The 22584-nt window shown below is 35.2% G+C and overlaps 1 long non-coding RNA gene across 1 annotated transcript; it reads left to right on the plus strand.

Moving 5' to 3' along the window:
* Positions 1-1147: 1147 nt before the first annotated feature.
* LOC128199277 (uncharacterized) lies at positions 1148-21672 on the plus strand. The gene is made up of 3 exons (XR_008251929.1): positions 1148-1284; positions 20880-21084; positions 21252-21672. It is a non-coding gene; the product is annotated as an uncharacterized LOC128199277 (long non-coding RNA).
* The last annotated feature ends 912 nt before the right edge of the window (positions 21673-22584 follow it).

Raw genomic sequence — 22584 nt, forward strand, 5'->3', positions numbered from 1 at the left:
ATTGGCCTTACCCCTCTCATTCTGAGAGGAGACTCGAGCTCAGCAGTGAGCCGAATATGGGTTGATGTCGATATCCCCACTCCTTTAAGCATCCAGGCCTGGTCTTATATTTGGCTAACGGCTGATAAAGATGGTGATAAAAAAAATAAAGAATTAGCAAAACATGATAGGTCTATACTGTTGTAGTTTGTTGCTGATTACGCGGCCCGGTTGCTAATTAGCATTGTTTGAGTCTCAAGACGTGGATCGCTGGCTGTTTGCCTCATTAACTGTTTTGTTTACTTCTGATAACTCTTACTTTGCTACCCAGTACCCTCCGTCACAAACACCGAGCGAGTGTTGAAATAACTTAAATTGGCTTCTACTTTACAAACCACTCTCGAAAGGATTCACAAACATCATTCAAGAAAAAGAGTAACTCCTACAACTTAAGCGTAAAATATAATAGTATATTTAAACATAGATTTATGAATTCAAAGCTATTTTTGACTGACCTATAACGTAAGTTAGAGAAATCCTTTCTTACTCTATGTGATGTATTAATTTCAACAGATTTTTTAATATATTTTGCATTTTATTACAAGACTAGCTGACTGTGTTGTACTAGCTGACGCCGCGCGGTTTCACCCGCGTGGTTCGCGTTCCCGTAGGAATATTGGGATAATATATAGCCTATAGCCTTCCTCGATAAATAGGCTATCTAACCCTGAAAGATCAAATCGGACCAGTAGTTCCTGAGATTAGCGCGTTCAATCAAACTCTTCACCTTTATAATTTAGAATATTAGTATAGATTAAAACATTTAATTTTATTACACGGTAATAACATTTAATTTACTCATCTCAAATAGTTAGACACCGAATAGTCTCAAATATAACTTAACCGGAAATCGAACCCGGAACCTAGTCATTACAATGTAATACAAAAATATTCATATAAGCTGTGTGTGTAGCAAAAGAAAGTCTTATCTATAATCTCATTAAAACCATAAACCTAACACCTTAACAATCCATAGACAAAGGCGCATAGAACAATAGGATGAACCTGACAGCACTACGATAAGCTCAAGCCCAGGTAATGTAAGCCGGAGCACAACACTACGATCACGTAAAGCCGCCCATTCATGAAGTTGTCACTTTTGTGGTGATCGAGCTGAAATTGACGTGAGAACTCGCACTGGCGACCGCTGACGTGTTTAGTGCAAAAAGTGCTCAATAACTTGACCGATGACTTTGTTTTTTTTTTAACGGACTTCAAAAAAAGAGGAGCTTCTCAATTCGACGCGTATGTTTTTGTTTTTTTTTTGTGTGTTGCCTCATAACTTCGTCATTTATTAACCAATTTCGAAAATTATTGTTTTGTTTGAAAGAGTATACTTTCAGATTGGCCCTATTTAATTTCCATGAATATCGGTGTAGTAATTTTGTGTTAATATCAAAATAACTTAAATTATAAGACAGTCTTTGAAGTCGGTTCCAGTTTTTTGTTAAAAGGAATATTTCTTATTATGGCATCGCAGTATTTGCATACCAATAGCCAGTCCTCAAGTTTATTACTATTTTTATCAAATCATTTGATTAGAGCGAAATTGGTCAAATATAGTCCATCGTCCATCAATGGCTTAGTCTTAATAGCTCATAAGTAAAGCGGTCGGACTCATCAGCGAAGGGTGATGATGATGTGGGTGAGAGTGGTTCGATCTTCGTCCCGTTCGGTCTATTGTCGTACCCACTCCTAATACAGTCTTTTCCGACTAGTTGGAGGAAAATGGGAGTATTGGTCATATTTATAAATATATATTTTTTTTAAAAAAGAATATTTGCCATAACTTTTAGATATGACCAATATTCCCATTCCTCTCCAACTAGTCGGGAAAGACTATGCTAGGAGTGGGTACGTCAATAGACCAACGGGGCGGGGATCGAACCACCACCGATATCCGACCGCTCTCACCGTTGAGCTATTGAGGCTCAATATGGCTAATATTTTTTATAAAAAAATGTTCGTTAGTCAGTCATAACCTAATCGTAAGTCATGTCATACTTTAGTACGGCGAAGTACACCGATAAAATAGAATGAATCACTCCACACACTCCTACTCAACCTACACTTCACACTTCACACTTCACTTGTTCACCTTTACAGAACTATATTGAATAAAATGCATTCTACTTTAAGCAATGCAGCATTTCAATGAAAATAAAACGAGAGCGACGTATTCGGCTCATTGTTGAGCACGAGTCACCACTGGCCAAATACGGATCGACAGACTATATTTATAAGCGTTGCGCGTTAAAATTTGTGTGATATACCTATACAAAGGCGTTTGACTTTTGTACGAAGTTTTATGTTTTTATGTGATTTTGGTAGGTATCGTATGCCGACTAAACTTTACCAACCCCCTCAACCCTATCTATCCATAAAAAGTCCCGCATTAATTTTTTCAGAAAGTTGGCCGCCTTATCTATACTAATATTATAAAGAGTTTGTTTGTTTGATTGAACGCGCTAATCTCAGAAACTACTGGTCCGATTTGAAAAATTCTTTCAGTGTTAGATATTTTATCCCCGTATTCCTACGTGAACGGGAACCGCGCGGGTGAAACCGCGTGGCGTCAGCTAATATTTATTATAGGTACCTACCAGCGGCGATGAGTTCATTCAAGCCGATTCCCGTCGGGTTACCTTTAAAAATCCATGAATTTTTACTGTATCTAGATATATGAGAAACCGGAGTTTGTATCACACTGTAACTCATACAGTATACACAAACGGCAGGATGGCTTACTTTCATCTAAATTCCATTCTTCGCTACTGGTACCTAATATAATTTTACTTTGTATCCCATAATCAGCGGAGTGTATTATTATAGAATATTGTAAAATTTAGCTGATTCCGAGCTGAGTCAGTCAACACTTAAGTTAATGGAAGGCGCGGGAGTGTTAATATCGTTTGTACGTATTTACAACTCCTTTTTGGATCGATCCTTATATGGGAAGGCTCAGTGTGGTCTGTGGAGACATTTAAAACAAATACATTTAATGTGGCTCATATTCTTTTAAAAATTAACGTGGCGCTGTACCAAGTCAGGTGGTTAACATTAGGAAGGTGTATACCATTCTTGGACTACTATACTTAGAGGAACAATTATCCGCCAGTTTTAATATGATGCGAGTATATAAAAATGGGCGGATAATTGTGACTCTGACTACCTATACGAGAGTTCTGCTGGCCTATTCACCTGTGTGGTATCTACCAGAAAGAACCGAATGACATTTTTACATAGAATAGTTATCAATTTCGTATAATATTTCATTTATCACATATTATAAAGATAGTGAATTAGCCTGTAGTTAGGTTATATAAAGTGTTTTTTTTTTAATGAAATCTTTAAAAAGTAGAGTTCATGATTATTCTACTCATGGTTTTGTTTTGTTTTTGTAGGGTTAAAATTTAATTAACATTAGTTAAATTAATTTAAAATCAAAACAAAAGAAACTCTCTTCTAGAGCTTGAAATTATATTTCATCCCCGCTTTACTTACTACACAGACAAACTTTTAGATCAATAGTGAAAAGTGAAAAAACACGAGACAACAATCCTAACTATACGTTTTAATAAATATAAATTAAACGCGTTTTTTTTCCTAAATTTTTCGTCAAAAGTGTCACACTCAAAAATATTGTTACGAATTTGATAAAAATAAACAAACTTAAACTTGGAGTTTTTTTTGTAGTTACTCACGGACCCGTGTTACCGTGGTTTTGACGGAATGTTATTTCATTATCGTATGAAAAGGTAAAGGAAACAAGCTCTTAACTCCGAGGTGGAAGGGTAGGCGGGGGGAGGGGGAGGCTTTCATCGTACCTGTGCGCAGGCGCATCGTACCTGACCTAGGAAAACATTGTGCGTTGAGAATAGGAAGGATAGGACATGTCCATACAATAATTATCGCCAATACAAATCTACACTAAAACTATAACGTTTAAAGATTTGTATGTAACGAAAAATTCAAAACTACTTAGTGAAATTGTTTCAATTACAGAATGCTCAGGGAGCATTAACAGTAACATAGATTATATTTTATCCCCGTATTTCCACGAAATTGATTTATTAATCTATGTATTTAAATTATAAATAAGATAAAATTTGTAACTTTAATATACCTATTTACTTATATAAATAAATCACAAACGAGTAGATATTACTAAATTGACATAAAGACATAAAATAAAATTAGATTGTCATACATATTAAAAATTGTATAATTTATTGTTATTAAAATAAAGGCTATTATTATTATTATACCACGAAGTTAAAATAAAAACAAATTATTAAAAAAATATTACCCCCACGAAATGAAGGGGCTATGTTCGACTAGCCCTTGCAAGACCTGCCAAGTGTTTCTCTGTTTATAGGCGACGGTTTTTCACCTATATTTGTTTTTTTTCATGCAAGCGGTAGAATATTTGCTTGGTCTGTGAATAATTGTATTAATTAACACTTAAACCTACATCTACTTTCAATGGTTCTTTTTACATCATTCAACAGTAAATACTTGTTTACTCGTTGACCTTTTACCATTGCGCACTAGACTATTTTTACACCTATCAGTACTTATTACGACACTCACATATGGCATTAACGGAGTAATAAGTAAAAAATATGAACAAAACGTACATGTACAGTGTGTACAGTGCTAAATAAGTATTATAATTTCAAAGTCAAAAGAACAAGTTTGCATTTGCAGCATTAGATTTGTATAAAAAAATATAATTTTCATTAATGTTTTATTTAGGAACATTTTTAATGTTAATTGACAAAAAAAAATATTAAAAAGTACGATATTGATTATTAAAATCGATTAATAAAAATATAGAACTTTATTTTTTTAATCGATTAAACCCATTCGCAATACATTTCTGTTTTAAATACGAAAACTAATGTTGATTAAAAAAAATAAGTTAAAAATGAATGGAATGGATGGAAATAAAGAACATGTCCAAAGGCATATCCACGTTCACCTTTACGTGCGGTTATGAGTTTGATATTTTCATATTTTGGTGGTATTTTTTGTGACACGCTAAGTGGCACGATGGGACCACCCACGGCGATGGAAAACCTGGTTTTTATCCCGACACCTTACGGTGGTGGTGGAAATATGGATTTGATTTAATTTACTAGGTCGACTTGAGAGTTTGGCGGGAAAATCATAGGATGATTTGCTGTATTTTAGAGTTTTATTGCTTAAGTAGAATGCTTTTTACTTAATATCTGTACTAATATTATAAAGCTGAAGAGTTTGTTTGTTTGTTTGATTGAACACGCTAATCTCAGGAACTACTGGTCCGATTTGAAAAATTCTTTCAGTGTTAGATAGCCCACTTATCGAGGAAGGCTATAGGCTATATATCATCTCCGTATTCCTACGGGAACGAGTACTGCGCGGGTAAAACCACGCGGCGTCAGCTAGTAATTACCTATGTAAATGTGAATATTTTAAGTGATCAATTCTATTTTCTCGGTGGAATATTGACGGCCTCCGTGGGGCAGTGGTATGCGCGGTGGATTTACACGACGGAGGTCCTGGGTTCGATCGCAGGTTTGGCCGATTGAGATTTTCTTAACTGGTCCAGATCTGGCTAGTGGGAGGCTTCGGCCGTGGCTAGTTACCACCCTACCGGCAAAGACGTACCGTCAAGCGATTTAGCGTTCCAGTACGATGCCGAGTAGAAATCGAAAGGGGTGTGGATTTTCATCCTCTTCTTAATAAGTTAGCCACTTCCATCTTAGATTGCAGCACCCCTTACCATCGGGTGACATTGTAGTTAAGGGCTAACATGTAAAGAATAAAAAGAAGTTCAAGGGAAGTGAAAAGAGTCTTAATGGTACATTTAGGTTTACCTTAACTTAATGGAAATTTTATTTTTGTTTTAAATTTTACCAAAAAAATAAAAGTTTAGGAAGTATTTTCAAAACAGACTCTTTGTCGAGTATCAATAAAAAAGGCCTTGGCATTTTTAAAACTATGTTACAGACGAAATGTGAAATTATTGCAGTGAGCAATATTACCTATTTACATACAATTTTATTATTTAAGTCTCATTTAAATATGGATATAAGCACATGCGTAAATTGAATTATTATTTAATTCAATCAGATAGTTACCATATTAATTAAATATGTTTTGAAATTACATTTATGATATTATTACATTCAAGGTTATTGCAAATTCTATTCATGTCTATCAATGTCATATGTTTACATTTTATCCATTTCAAACAAAAATAAACCCCGTCCATTCGCTTATAAGTTACGATGCCACAAACATACAGCCAAACTAAGAGACATGTCAATTGTCGAATAAGTTACAACCTCTATTTTACGGGTTAAAAATGAATTTAATGTGTACTTATAGTTTTGACGTAATGTCGTACTGCATCAGCCACTGTAGCCCAGTGACACGTTGATTTTCTTTCTACAATCGCAAACGCTTCGAAAAGTAGAAAAATGTATGCAAATGGCAGATCTTGATCACGTGACCTATCGATAGCAAATGTCATTTCCATACCTTTTTCTAGTTATCGAAACGTTTGCGATTGTAGAAAGAGAATCGCCGTGCCACTTGGCTAAAGGGGCAGGGCTTTGAATAGTCAAACGTCGATTTCGTAAAATTGAGTTTCCACCTTTCTCTGATAGAGTTTGCTTTTGTCTGATTGCATCAGAATTGAAGTTTCAAGGTTTGGCAGTTGAAATAACCTACGCTCAGGGATATTTCGGCTTTTTATCTATAACACAATACAATGATGACCATTTTATAGCAGCACAAGCGGATGCCCGCGACTTCCCGCGTGACAATCGATGTAAACTTTCAACCCCTATTTTGCACCCTTCTATTTATATTTTTGCAAGTTTTTTAAAGTATAATAAATAGATTTAAGATGAACTAACTACATCAACTAATTTTACATTTACAAATGTACCTTGAAATCTGAAATCTGAATTTCCATACAAACTTTCTACCCCTAGTTCACCCCTTTTTGAATTTATTTTCGCGACAAAAAGTATCCTATACCCATCTTCGTATCATGGCATCAAATTTATCGAGCCAAGTTTCATTTGAATTTATTCAGTAGTTTCAGTGTGATGTTCGGTAATAAAAAAGACGGACTGTCAGACAGACAGGCAGACAGACAAAAAATAACAAAAAAGTGTTTTGTCAGTATCGATCATATTATAAAGCTCTCCAACAAAATCTTTCAAAATATTCGACTTTCAAAATATTAAATTTCATCACCTCATTTCTATTATAGACTAGCTGACACCGCGCGGTTTCACCCCCCGTTCCCGGAGAAATACGGAGATAATTTTATATCCTTGATAAATGGGCTATCTAAAACTGAAAGAATTTTTTAAATCGGACCTTTAGCTCCTGAGATTAGCGCGTTCAAGCAAACAAAAAAACTCTTTAGCTTTATAATATTAGTAGTTCTAGATAGCAAATAGATAGGTAGGTACTTACTATCTGTTCAAAATTAACATAGTTAGTTATTGTTCTTTTTTTTTTTATTCTTTACAAGTTAGCCCTTAACTACAATCTCACCTGATGGTAAGTGATGATGCAGTCTAAGATAGAAGCGGGCTAACTTGTTAGGAGGAGGATTAAATCCACACCCCTTTCGGTTTCTACACGGCATCGTACCGGAACGCTAAATCGCTTGGCGGTACGTCTTTGCCGGTAGGGTGGTAACTAGCCACGGCCGAAGCCTCCCACCAGCCAGACCTGGACAAATTAAGAAAATCTGCCCAATCGGGGATCGAACCCAGGACCTCCGTTTTGTAAATCCACCACGCATACCAACGCGCCACGAAGGCCGTCAAAAAATGTTCTCACAGAAATAAACGAGATTTTACTTTAAAATATTTCCACATTCAGACATTATCCATAATATCTGATTACCCATATATCCAGTAACACGCGCGTATAATTTAATAGTCATTACAGCGTATACAAATAATTGCCGTGCCGTATAGTGGCCCTCTCGGCACTGTACATACTCCACACAAGCACCACTCGCTAGGTATACGAATGTACACACAACACTATATTGTTTATGTTTTTTGGTGAACTAAATTTTTTTTTTTTTAATTTAGTAAACGTGGCGCAAAAATTACGATACGGTTATGGTTTTATTATTTTTCTTTCCCTGGAGAATAGAATATTCTTATAAATACCTAGGTTTTGCACTTTATAGGTGCAAAAATATCTACTACCTACCCTCAGTACGGACGGCTTCTGTGTGCTCGTGGCGTTCGAGCCACATCTCTTGTGTAATTCTTTATGAGTTACTTGGGATAGGCGGGAGAGTGACTTGAATGGAAAAGGGGAGTGTTTGTTAACAGTCCTTTTCCAAGGTACCTTTAACCCTACACACAACGTTCACAAGTGCGTGACTTCACTCAAGGTCATTGTCTGCCATTCTAGGGTCTTATTTTGGTTACAGTTTGTATTGTTAATTTGTTAATTGTCCTGACAAATGTTGTGAATCATAACCTTTGTTTGACATTAGTTTTCTTATTTTTGTAATCTGCTAATAATTGGAGAAGGGTTTTGCATTTTGTACAGTTGTCTATAGTGCTTACTCTAGTTGAAAACCTTGTGGATGCCATTATCTAGATACCTAGGTCCTAGTTATAAATAAATAATAATTATACTAACTATACGGGGTCCAAAGTGCTGAAATGGCCTCGCACTAGGAAACCCAATGTTGGTCGACCCCCACCAGGTGGACCGACGACATCAAGCGAGTCGCAGGGATTCGCTGGATGCAGGGGGCTGAGGATCTTGATGTTTGGAACTCCCTACAAAAGGCTTATGTCCTGCAGTGGACGTCCATCGGCTGATATGACTGACTGAAATATAGGCACAATTATCCGCCCTCTTTAATATGACGCGAGTATATTAAAATGGGCGGATAATAGTGCCTCTGAGTATATTTTACAGCTCTGGGAATCGAACCCACGGCCGTGTGTGGAGAAAGCAGGGTCACCCGAGAGTAACAAACATCCATAACCTTACAATACCTCTGTATCTGGCCTTCATTGATTACAGTAAGGCCTTCGACAGTATCAGCCATTGTTCGATATGGAATGCCTTACGATGCTCAAATGCAAATCAAAAATATATTAACATCTTAAAATATATATATACAAACAGTACAAGTAAGGTCAAACTGGAAAAAAGAGGAGAAAAGATAAAAATAGAAAGAGGAGTTAGACAGGGAGACCCCTTGTCACCAAAGCTTTTCATCGCTGTACTCGAAAATATATTCAAGAAGCTAGACTGGTCAAACAAGGGGATGTTAATAAACGGGTGCTATCTAAATCATTTAAGGTTCGCAGACGACATAGTCATAATAGCTGAAACCTCTAAAGACCTAGAAGAAATGATGAGATCACTTGATGATGAAAGTTCCAAAATTGGCTTGGAAATGAATGTAAGCAAAACAAAGATAATGACTAATAGCCATAAAAGGCACATTGAAATAAAAGGAAATAATATGGAATATGTAAACGAGTACCTATATCTGGGGAAACAGCTAAACTCATTTAACAAGTTCAATAACGAAGATGAAATAACAAGAAGAATCAACATAACTTGGAAAAAATTTTGGTCACAGAAAGAAGTCCTTAAAGGAAATTACGACATGCATTTGAAAAAAGTAGTTTTCGATTCGTGTCTTTTACCATGCTTACTATACGGTTGCCAGACCTGGATATTTACAAACAAAACAAAACAACAAATTAAATGTACTCAGAGAGCAATGGAAAGAAGCATGTTGAAGATTAGGAAAATTCATAAAGTGAAGAATGTGACCATCAGACAAAAAACTAAAGTGGCCGATGCTCTTAGCCATGCACTCACACTTAAATGGAAATGGGCCGGCCACATCTCAAGATATGTAGACAAAAGATGGACTAATGAAGCAACACGATGGAAAGGTCCATTAGGAAAAAGAAATGTAGGGAGACCAATCCGACGGTGGGCTGATGATATCATTCAGATAGCCGGAAACGAATGGATGAAATCTGGCAAAGACAGGGAGTTGTGGAAGAAGATGGAGGAGGCCTTTACCCTTTCAGGGGTCCATATTTAATAAGAACTTACTAACTAATATTACTAACATAATTTAAGAAAACTTGCTAACAGACTACTAACAACTTTTGAAATGTAATTTAGATATGTAAATTTAGATATGTAAAAACGGCTTATTTATTTATTTATTTATTATAACCTTACAAACTTTCACGTTTAGAATAAGTATGATTTAAAAAATTACCAAAGGAATCAATCACACGGGGCGCTTAAATGTGGGTTGGCCTTTAATTTAGCAACAAATTCATGGGTACAGTACACTAATTTTAAATAAAACAAAACATCAACTCGTAAACAGCCAAAAATTACAAAGCGAAATACCTATAGGCAATACAATTGAGCTACCAAGTGCTTTTATGCCCAAGTATTGTAACTACTGTTTTGGCTATAGACAGTTTTTGCGTACAATAAGTCTCCCACACACGCGAGGCCCTCTTAAAACACGTGACCGCGTGTGCGTAGGTACTTTAAAAACAATTAAAGTTATGCTATGGACCTCCGTATTCGGGTGGTGTTACATGGTGCTTACAATATTAATAATCTTTTTTAAACCGACATCAATGACGTATACAAGTTATTTTGAATCTAACAGCAGAAAAAGCTGAAACCGGTAAGTGGCTCAAGTATGCCTCTCTGACAGAGAGTTACATATTTGTACCTTTTGCCTTTTGTGGAGACCCTTGGGCCATGGAGTCGCAGTGCCAAAAAATTTTACCGAATAATTTCACCGCGACTGGTGACAGAAGGGCTGGCTCATTTTTTGCGCAAAGGATCAGCCTGGCTGTCCAGCGCAACAAATGCAGCCAGTATTATTGCCACCATTCCACGTGGGCATGATTTGTATAGTTATTACTATTAGGATAAGTTAGCTTAAGCTCCACATTGTATTCTTTCTTAATAAAAAAAAAATTCTAACACAAAATTAGTAAACCAATTTGCATGAAAATGAAATGGGACCAATCTAAAAGTATACCAAATCCTTCAAACAAAAATAGAATTTTCAAAATTGGCCAATAAATGACGAATTTATGAGGTAAATACATTTAAAAAATCATACGCGTTAAAATGAGAACCTCCTCCTTTTTTTGAAGTCGGTTGAAAAGAAAGTTTTTATTACTTGCATTCTTCCAGCTGTCAGACATTAAATGAAATCTTACCTTATAATATTAATTTACATTTAGTTATACCTTGTCCTATACAATTACTAGTAATGACTGTGATAAGAGAAAAACAGATTGTCTGCTAGCCCACTATTTTAAGGAACAAGTTGAAAAATAAATCATTTGCACCATTCCACGTATATATATGAGTATAGTTAATGAGTAAGATATATGACTTGTTTATGACAATGGTTCAGTTAAAATTAGATCTAAAAGAAAAATGTTATAATTTTTTTACTAATTTTGAGAGATGTTTAGTAATAGAAATAACTTTAGTTCATACATCACAGCTTTTAACACCGCCATGTAACCCCGACAAAAATCCCGTTTGGCAACCAGCAAAACCGAGCATGACATAATCCCGTACAAGTGGCTGCCTCAAGCGATGGCTGGGAACTCTGCGACCCTTGCGCGAGCGGGGCTTAAGGTACCAGCGAGGGTTAGCTGTGAGACCCCGGCCCATTGATATTATACCTACTGCAAATGATTTTTCTGGGCGAACACAGAATATCTGCCAAGAGAAATTCTAGCTCACAAACTCGATTGTGAGCTAGAATTTCTCTTTATTTGTTATACATAAGACGTCTGCGATTTCTTCCGCATCGAATTCTAAGACAACCCAGATGGAATATTTAGTCTATAATCTTCGTGATGAGAATGAAAATTGATGCAGAAATGTTTTTTATTCAGACAATAATTAACTAGCGAGCGACGTTTAAAAATAATGGTTTTTTAACCGACTTCCAAAAGAACGTAGAACACGTTCGGCTGTATGTATGTTTTTATTTTATTTTTATGTATGTTTAAATAATATTTTTGAAATTTGTTAAAAAACGATCGATGAACGATTAATTTTATTATTTTTTGGATATTTTCTGTAGTTTAATTATTGATTGAACTAATTAAAAAAAATACGAAATCAAGCTTAGAAATAGTATTTTTATTAAATTGTATCTTAGTTAATTATATATCAGTGGCGTAAATCTCTGAGATTGGAATATTTATCAGCCAAAATGCGGAATTAATTAGCAATAGCCCGGGGATAGCGTATCGCTAATCCACAGTGTTTTGTGGTTATGAGGTACGAATGCTTGCGTCGTGCTGGTCTCGGCTTAGGGGTTGTAAAACTGTTATTCATGGGGATGAATCGCTTTTTTATTACGACATCTATACTTGCATACTAATCTATACTAATATTATAAATGCAAAATTTTTTACAGGGCAATTTTTTGTCATTGAGTTATCTTAAAGAAAGAAAAATAATTATTGCACTTAAAGCTTCATCTACAAAACAAATAAAACATTATTTATATAAATTTATTTATTTATTTTATTTATTTATTATTCAACAAACAACACATTGAAATTAAGCCTAACCATAGTGCAACACAAACCACAGTTGGTTTTACTGTGCACTGGTTATTATTGCATAATACAATATTTAGGAACAAACATTAGCATTAAAGTACGTTGGTAATTTATTTCGTAGTATTTAACAAAAATCAGATCTTTAAAATCATAATTACAGCAGCTACAGCATTGAAAAAACTGATTTAATATAGAAATTTTTGAAAAATCAAAAAAAAAAAATATAACTTGGCTACCCTAGGGATTTTTGGAAAACTATTCAAATCTGTTGTAGATAATTAGGTGATGTAACTACCATTTGTGTTTTATCCATTAATTATGGGACATCCTGTATTTGTATAATAAACATGCGATTTATACAGAAGAGGGTGAAATAAGGGTCGAAAGTTTACATCTATTTACGAAGTCGCGGTTGTCCGCGAGTATAAAATAAAGTTCAATTGCAATCAACTGATAGAAATAATGTTATATAATTAACTAGCGGACCATGGATTTTTCCGGATTTTTCATGGAAAAGTAGCCTATGTGTTAATCCAAAGTGAAATCTATTTCCATTCCAAATTTCAGCCAAATCGAGGAACAAACATAAACACACACAAACTTTCGCCTTTAAAATATTAGTGTGATAGCGGACCCGGCCAAGGTTCGCTTTTACTTATGTGCACATCTTCCCTACCCCTATCTTACCCTACTTCCTACCTAAACCTATCCAACCTTACTGTACCCCTACTTTAAAGGTACAATTAGGAAAGTCATACATTGATTTTAATTTTACACAATGGTTAAGGCAGCGCATGCGATTAAGTCTGTTTAGGAGGAGTTTCGGTCCGACCTGTATGACAAAAACTGTGATAACTCTGCTAATATATGTGATACCAATATAAAATATAGCCTATAGCACTTCTCGATAACGTAGCATTCTACTGGTGAAAGAATTTTTGAAATTAGATCAGTAGTTCCGAAGATTTCCCCTTTCATAGAATGTTTCAAACTTACAAACTTTACCTCTTTATATTATTAGTATAGATTATTGTTATTCTGTTAAGCCTGTCACGAGATGGCGCTTTAACATTTTATATCGCGCTTCAAAAGTTTTTATCGAATACCTATAAAGAGCGGCTGACCAAACCTCGAGATTAAGCGTGATCTGGACCCATAACCTGTTGCTAATAACAATTAGCGAAATTTTTGATACAGATATCCTTTCCTTTTGGTATCTGTTCTAGTGATCAGTATAAAATTATTGATACATATTACAAATCGTAATACTATAGCTATACGAGCTTTATTGATACTTGAAGACTAAAGTATCTAATATCAAATAGTAAAAACATTAAGTTTGACGTCGAAATTGATTTGAATATTATGTAAATTGAAAATTCTTTACCACCGGTCCGGAAGACAGATCCTGATGAGAATGAGAGCCGGCAAGAAACTCAACAGTTGCTCTTCTTACAAAATAAAACAAATTGACAATTAGTTAAAATCATTACAATTTCTTTTATTTTTACTTCTTGTGTGAAGGCACAGAAAACATATAATTATATACAAGGTGAAGGAGCTGAAGGATTCCAAATATCTTTATAATTAAAAAATGTATTGAAGGGAGGGGGTCGTGTATAGCAGAGTGTGCGGGTATGCGGGGGGCGAGGGGGAGGAGTGCACGGTAGCCGCGGCGGGCGTTAAGTGGCTCTCGCAGTAAAATCATCATAAACTTGTGTCTTGCTATAAGTGCACAGGTGAACGGGATTTTAGATATATTTAACTACTTCTTAATACAATGTTTTTATGAGACTTTTTGGGACATTATTTTTTATTCTTTACAAGGTAGCCCTTTAGAATCTTATCTGATAGTCAGTGATGATGCAATCTAAGAAGGAAGCGGGCTAACTCTTTATGAGGAGGATGAAAATCCACACTCCGTTCGGTTTCTACACGACATCGCTCCGGAACGCTAAATCGTTTAGCGGTACGTCTTTCCTGGTAGGGTGGTAACTCTTTAACTATTACTAAAGCGATTTCGCTGAAATTTGAAATGGAAATAGATTTTACTCTGGATTAACACAAGACCGAAAAAATCCATGGATTTGCGTAAACCGGTTTATTTTGATGGTATGAATGTTTGTTACTCTTTCACGCTTCGGCTACTGAACCAAAACACCTGAAATTTGAAGTAGGAATAGATTATAGTCTGGATTAACACATAGGTTACTTTTTATCCCGGAAAATCTATGGTTCCCGAGGGATTTGTGAAAAACTAAATTCCACGCGTACGAAGTCGCGGGCGCCCGCTTGTAAGTCCATAATAATAATCAAATATAATTACTTACAAAAACAAATATTCTCAGGACTTTTGTAAAGTAAATAAGATTCGAAAATTTCAAAAGCAATCAAATATTTTTAACGTTGATTTAGATAAAAACAATAGCATAATGTGTTTTCCATTATAGTAAATTGAAATGAGATTTTGTATCCTTGGCTTAGAAGAACCAAAAGGACTGGTCACGTTGTGACATTTATGAGATATTAAGATAAGTAACACGCATAAGAGTGAGAGCGTTTTTGTCTACATTTATTAAAACGTAGAGTCACAGCTCACACATGTCTCTAGACCAGCTGATTTTTAACGAATTTTGAAATCCAGGAATAGAAAATATTTCGATTTTCTATTAAATAACGTATTAAAAAATATATTCTAAGTCGTTTAAAAGAAAACTATTTTAAAATATTTATTTAAAACTACCAATTGAAACTTTCACTTGTGTAAATGGGAATGACCAGCTGGATTATTCACTATTTTGGTATTTATCATCAACTTACCTAAAATAAACATCAAATCAATTGACAAAATGTCATCTACATATTGCGTGATATCCACCAGTAAGCGTCGGATGACATTTGTTACATAGAATCTCAATTTCATTTAAGTCAACTAGCGTACGTCAAAGATAGTGAATTAGGCTGCTGATGTCAAATCAAAGTCGTTTATTATAGTTTATCAGCCAAGTGACTCTGTTACCAGGCCAGGAAGTAAAAATCTATCAAAACAGTTTGCAAGAAAGACTTTTTCACTTTTTCAATTTCAAAACAACAATTTCTATTTCTCACAAATAAGTATTTATCATATCTACGAGTAGGTATAGTCAGAGGATTAATTCTAGTCAGTAAAATGACTAGTGCAACTGTCACTGAAATGTTATTTTACTAGTAAAATGACATTTGACACTTGTCAAATTTATATTAATTGTGTAAGTGCTTGATTAATGTAGATGTTCCAAAATGTCCTGCGCCTGTACTGGACCACCCGAGCTCAAGTATTCTTAGACTTTTCTAGTTCATTCTTCTGGCTACTTTGAGTTATATTAAAAAAAATATCGAGTGTTTTTTAACAAAAACCAAATTTAAAATGAAATATCACATATCATTCAATCATTAGTTTTAAGGAGGGTTTATAGAATTGGAAAATAATTCAATTAAAAAAGTTTACTCTCCACGTGCGTATAACACTACGAAAATAAAAGAGTTATTTAAGTCTTTCATTAACCATTTTTGTGGTGAGTAGGTAATTCACTACTAAGTTTCATTGTAATTAGCTTTTATTGAATTATAAACAAAGTAATTAGCTTAAATAAATAAACTTATATTCTTCAAGAAACTAAGTAGGTACTAATAGGTATAATAGTTGTAAGAAAATATAAGTAAGTCTATTTGAAGACTAAGTTCCTATACCTACCTATATACATATCTATAGTACTGTTTTTATACGTGACGATTTTTGCCCTTCACTCCACCGTGAGCCGCTTAAAAGAACTTCGTTCCAAAAAAAAAAAACACACCTACGAAAGGCTCAAAAACACAACTCTTCTCCTTGCAGACGTATAAAAATCACAAGCTCCTCAATCTCCTAAAATGGGTTGTTTGTTTTGGCTGACCATATAATCAACCCTTGATAAGCGACTAAGAAATCCATAGACGTTTGTGTTGGCAATTAAATGGGGGCAGAACTAACAGATCGTGTGTGGTCCATTCTGTAGCGGGGTGTGAATCAACTTACCTATGCGAAGTGATGTCAATTTGACAAGATTTTTTTGGTGTTTCAAATGGATTTGGATTTCATTTATGTTTGGTTTAATAGCGATTTTGTTTTTTTCATTACCTTAGCTGATATTATTTGTTTTTTATGTAGATAGATTTTTGTTTAGAATTGAGTGATTTAGTTTAGAATTTCGATGATATTCATTGATGGTTATGAGGTTTAATACATGAGTAGGTAGTTTTTATTAGTAGGTATCTTCTTTATAGCTTTTGGTCCAGAACTCATCTGACACCATACCCAACTTATGTGGGTGGTTTGAGGTTGATTAATTCCAACTCTTTTTAACAAGAAAAAAAACTGTTTGTGGTGTGCGCGGTGGATTTAAAAGACTGAGGTCCTGGGTTCGATCCCCAGCTGGGCCGATTGAGGTTTTCTTAATTGGTCCAGGTCTGGCTGGTGGGAGGCTTGGGCCGTGGCTAGTTACCACCCTACCGACGAAGACGGTGCCGCCAAGCGATTTAGCGTGTAGAAACCGGAAGGGGCGTGGATTTTCATCCTCCTCCTAACAAGTTACCCTGGTTCCATCTTCGATTTCATCATCACTTACCATCAGGTGAGATTGTAATCAAGGTCTAACTTGCAAAGAATAAAAAAAACATCCATAAAAATTTTTTATAGAGCTATTCAACGCCATCTCACATTATGGGATAGTAAAGTTAAACCAACTTCATCCCTAATTTACATGCACGGAAAGTAACCCCAAAACAAATTATTATTGGTACTACTTTCTCAACGTACTGTTCATAGGTTTTGCTAAATTACCTACAGCTTTTTGTACTAATAGTCTAATAGTCTCCGAGCTAAACCACGAACAAACGGAAATGGCGAAACTTTATGGGTTCCCAGTTGACTACGGGGCCTTTAAAAGGGAAATAATTATATTAAATGATTTTCAAAAAAAGCGATTCGTCATATTATACCTATTTATTAATGAAATTAAGTCCAAATAAAAAGTAATAAAAGAAACGCGTGGCCGGCACCGCGCGCTCTCTTCAATCGTTACGTATGAGCGATTCCTCAATTGAAACCACACTACGAATACACAACATATTTTATAAAACTAAAAAGAAATTGCATATCACAATAATAATAAAGTTCATTATCGCGCAATATTTTGCTTCAATTGTGGGAACACTGCGGTTCTGGCAACATTATCGGTAAAAAGGGTCATGCAAGTAATTGAACTGCAATTTGTTTATGCTAGGGACTTAAAGAGATAATGGACAACGCTTTGATTAAAATTGAAGAGCCTTGATTGATTTTCCCATGGAAACTCTCCGAATGATTATAAATATTTAACTACTTTCATTTTTAATTTATGGTTGATAAATTTAGAAAATAATTTATTAATTTTTTTGACTATTAAAATAGCAATGATTTATTACAGGTAAGTAGGTATCCAAGTTTGATATAAATGTTTCATTAAATGTCTCCAAGATATATAGGTACACAACGCAATTCTCTGATGATATGAAGAACATGGAGTTATGTACTCATAACTATGAGTGCTAACATCATTTCTTTTCCTAAGTAACTTTACTTTTTATTTAATAGGTGAAGTAATAAGCATACAGAAACGCATCAAAATTATAAAAAAACCTATAACCTATTAATCGCATCAATAATCACATTACAAGGTACAATTTACGACCGTTACGAATCTCTTTAAACCAACCACCTGGCAAGCTAAGCACATTACAGTACCATCACGCTCATCCCTCATATAACAATACCTGGACCCTCTCGATCCCACACAACCCTAAACTGCTCGTAAAAATATTATTATAATTACATGCGCGCGTTCGGACTTCCGCAATTTTTTTTTGTAGGGTAGAATCCTACTAAAATGCGGCTAACTGCGTGTTGTTAGATTCTAATTTGTCAAGGAAGTTATAATGCTTGTAATTACAAACGAAAGTAACGAATATTATAGAACATAAATTAATCTTTAATTTAACTTAGTAATAGGTTAGTAGTTTGGATAAACACATTTTATTTTATTATTATTTTATTAACCATGATTTTAGTTACCTACTCTATTTTTAATTTTTTAGTAGGTAACTAAGAAATGTACCTGTACCGACTCGTAAATCTATGAATGTACCTAATGTTATTTAGAGAAAAGACATCTGCGTTGTCTTGAATTATTTATTTATGCAACAAGTACCTAGGTAATATAAGTTTTTTTTTCAAACTGAGAAATAACTAAAAACTTTGCTTATGTATTTATTTCACATTCATCATACATGAAGTATTTAAAAAAGGAAAATACACACTCATGACCTATCTAACCATCAATTACTTAAAAATTACAATGTGTGACTTAGCAGCTTTTAAATTATTCGATGGCAGTATAACTGTCAGTTTGACGTGAGCTTTTTAGTGTTGCCAGTATTAATATGTAATTTGCCGGGATGGGTATTTTGATAAGCGAGGGTGAGTGATTGATTAAATAAGTGTGCGAGGCAGATAGGTGGTGTTTAATGTGCGAATGATAATGACGCGATCGTATCGCTTAGCCGAAACCATGCTTCCTCGCCTACTTGTGTGAATAGGGACATTTTTAAGGGCGTATGACAAAGTAAAATGGTGATGTTTGATTTGTAATAATCAGATTTAATGTTGAATATTGGCAGAGAACTAACTTCCAACTTCGAGTTGAGAACTTCTTAGAAGGAAGAAAGGTCAATATTTCATACTCTACAACCAGATGCCTTGGTGGTCCAAGACTCGAAACAACCGACAATGCTTCCCAGGTAACACAATCACAAGCTATACAGCGTCTTCGCCGGCGAAGACGAGGTCCCCGATATCTAACGTCACCCGGACGTGGGTTTTCTAACTCACGATCTTGGGGGCGTCCGGACTGATTCACTCAGGTCACGGTTACCTCCTCCAGAATGGCCCTCTAAGCCGAGGTCCGAGTCTCATAGGAGACGCCCTTAGAGAGCCGTTCCGTCCTCTATCTTTCTTTCAGCCTTCGGGTCACATCAGGCGATGCTTCTGCGCTCGCCCAACACCCCCGGTGACGCCGTAGTGGTTCCACAGGGAGCTATCGGCACCTACTCAGACAGGAAAAAAAAAAAAAAAAAAACGAAAACTCGAACATAGAGGCACCTACTATTGTTTATTTAAAATAATGCCAATTCGGTACACAGCCCGCTTTGTCGGAAAGCAGACCTCCTATTGCCCTATTGGGAAATCTTTTTTTTTGTTCTATTATCCTATATACTATAATAGCATATATACTGGGAAATCTTACGATCAGAAAAAAATAATAGCTAAGTAGGTATAGTAACTAGAAAGATATAAAAAAGTTATTACCTACATTTTTTTCCCGCATCGGATTTCAAAAATAGAATACAGAGTTTACCCTACTAATCAATATTAAAACAACGATTATAATAATTTAATGAAGAGAGTCAGACGATACCCGTAGCGCGACGCATCGCCCACCGCACAGGTGCGCTTAATCAAATTATACAAATTGCAACATACAATATTCATCACGTAGGGATGTGCCGACTGCTGCTTGTCGACGATACTCAAGGGGCAGTAAGACACCACATCATAATTTCTCTCCACCGAATGTTAGCTGAGGTTATTCTAATATTGAGACATACGGCGGAGATATAGGGTAATTCCAGGATAGATGCCCCAGTGGGATAGATGACTTGATTTGTATTTCATTATGTTAGGAGCACTGTAGGAGGAAAATTTTACTGTAAGTAACGAGTCCTCCCCCTGCAAACCTTAGTGTCGGGAGGAATTTCGACCGGAGTCCATGCGCTTCGTCTGTGTGAGTAAAAATCATCCGCGGTGAGACGACAAAAGGCGCCAAAATAAGATTCGTAAATACTTTCAACAGTGTATTTTTTCTCCCGCTTATAATGTCTATTTTTTTTCTATTTGTCTGCTTGCATTGAAGATTAGCCTATGTATACTGATAGATTTTATAGTAATTGAAACCCATCTTTTGTTTTTATTGATAAGGGCATCTATCCCCTACAAAAAGTATAGTTGCCCCGTTTTTTATTAGGATAGATGCCCCTAAGGGCAACTATCCCCAACTGTTTATTATAAGTGTTGTGTTGTTGCAGGAGAGCAAAATGCCTCGTAAATATAAAAGAAAACAGGGTGTTGTACTTCGTACTGTAACCTAGACCGAAGATAGTAAGCTAGCAGCGTTTAAAGAGATGAAAAAAGGAGAGAAAGGCGTAAATAAGATTTCTAGAATATAAGGAATACAATCTAAAATATTAAGATGAAGATTTGCTATTAATGGCAAAAATAAATTGACATTAAGTACCTATATTATAACTTATTTTCAAAATTACTGTATTTTTACTGTTGTTTTTAATTTGATTTACTTTTACTTTGTACTGTATTGCATCATATAATTTTAGTTACTGTATGGCATAATTATTACTGAAAAACAATATATATCCAGCATTTATTTTTATTTATTTCAGGAAAACATCCTATGATAACGAAAAACGACTCGTGGCTCTTACATTCAAATTAGGAGAAGCTGGATTTTCACCGGACTGAACACCAATACGTCAGTTAGCATACCAGTTCGCTAAAAAGCTAAAGCATAACTTTGACGAAGATGGCCAAGAAATGAAAATAAAAGTTATATAAAACACCATAAAGACTGATTATAATAATATAGTTCTTTCATTTCAGAACAAACCAATCACAATGTTTAAACTAAGTCGTCGGTCCCCACTAGGGGCACCTATCCTCGGAAGTTTTTTCATGATAAGTCATCTATCCGCCACAGTAGGCGTCTATCCCATTTTTCAGAGGTCCAAAGAAATACAATTTACACAAAATCTACACAGTCTATATCAGAACGATTCAGATAATATAGAACATTAAGAAATATATTTAATATCTCCCAAAGAACGCAATGCTCTAAGATTCTAAATTTCGGAGTTATTTGGCATTTTCGAAAAGTGGGGTATCTATCCTGGACTTACCCTAGCTAGAACTAGAGCAAGTTGAAAAGGCAGCGTAGTTAAACTAAAAGTGGTCGTCGGTGACATCCATCATAACGTTAATTTAAACGAGCTGCATACTTTAAGCCTTGCCAGACAACAAATCTAATGCTAGACAACCAATAACGCAATGGAAACTCAAAATGATCACCTATTAATTAACCCACAGAGTAGGTACAATATATACCTATTTATACCTACAATCATCAGGTTATAATCGCGCATATCTTGAAAATAAATGTACGTACAGTTGATTACTAGTAGTAATAATCAAAAATACTGCTGTGTAAATTAGGTGACAGGTATGGTATACCTACTTACTTAATTGCAGGTAACCAAGGCAGCAGGTACCTACCTACCAACACTGGCGAAAAGACACCTAGGTACTAGATGCTGTTTATCGAGCAGATGTCGACACGGACGTTCCCATCACTATAGACAATCGACAAGTGTGATTAATTCATGTTCAATAATGAGGTCGAGCTTTTTAGCTCGCCGCGCCCGCCATTGATTTGTGCCCAATTTGTCGCTCTGCGGTGTCCTGAATATTTGATCTGTCTGCGTAACGTTACATTTACTTAATTATTTAAATTATAAGTGGGAAACGCCGCGGCTGCGTTGTGCGGTACAGTATTTCTTTTTATGTTATTTCCCATTCAAATGTTTGCTTCCACTAATAGATGAGGGTAAATGATTGTTTTAGGGAAGCGTATACTCGTATTAATATAATTATTAACCTAAGGTTTTGCTTTCACAAGTCGTGATTTCAGTAAAGTAGAAGCCAACCTTTATAAATAAAAAG

This window comes from Bicyclus anynana, chromosome 21 (genome assembly GCF_947172395.1).
Source record: "Bicyclus anynana chromosome 21, ilBicAnyn1.1, whole genome shotgun sequence".
NCBI lineage: Eukaryota > Metazoa > Arthropoda > Insecta > Lepidoptera > Nymphalidae > Bicyclus > Bicyclus anynana.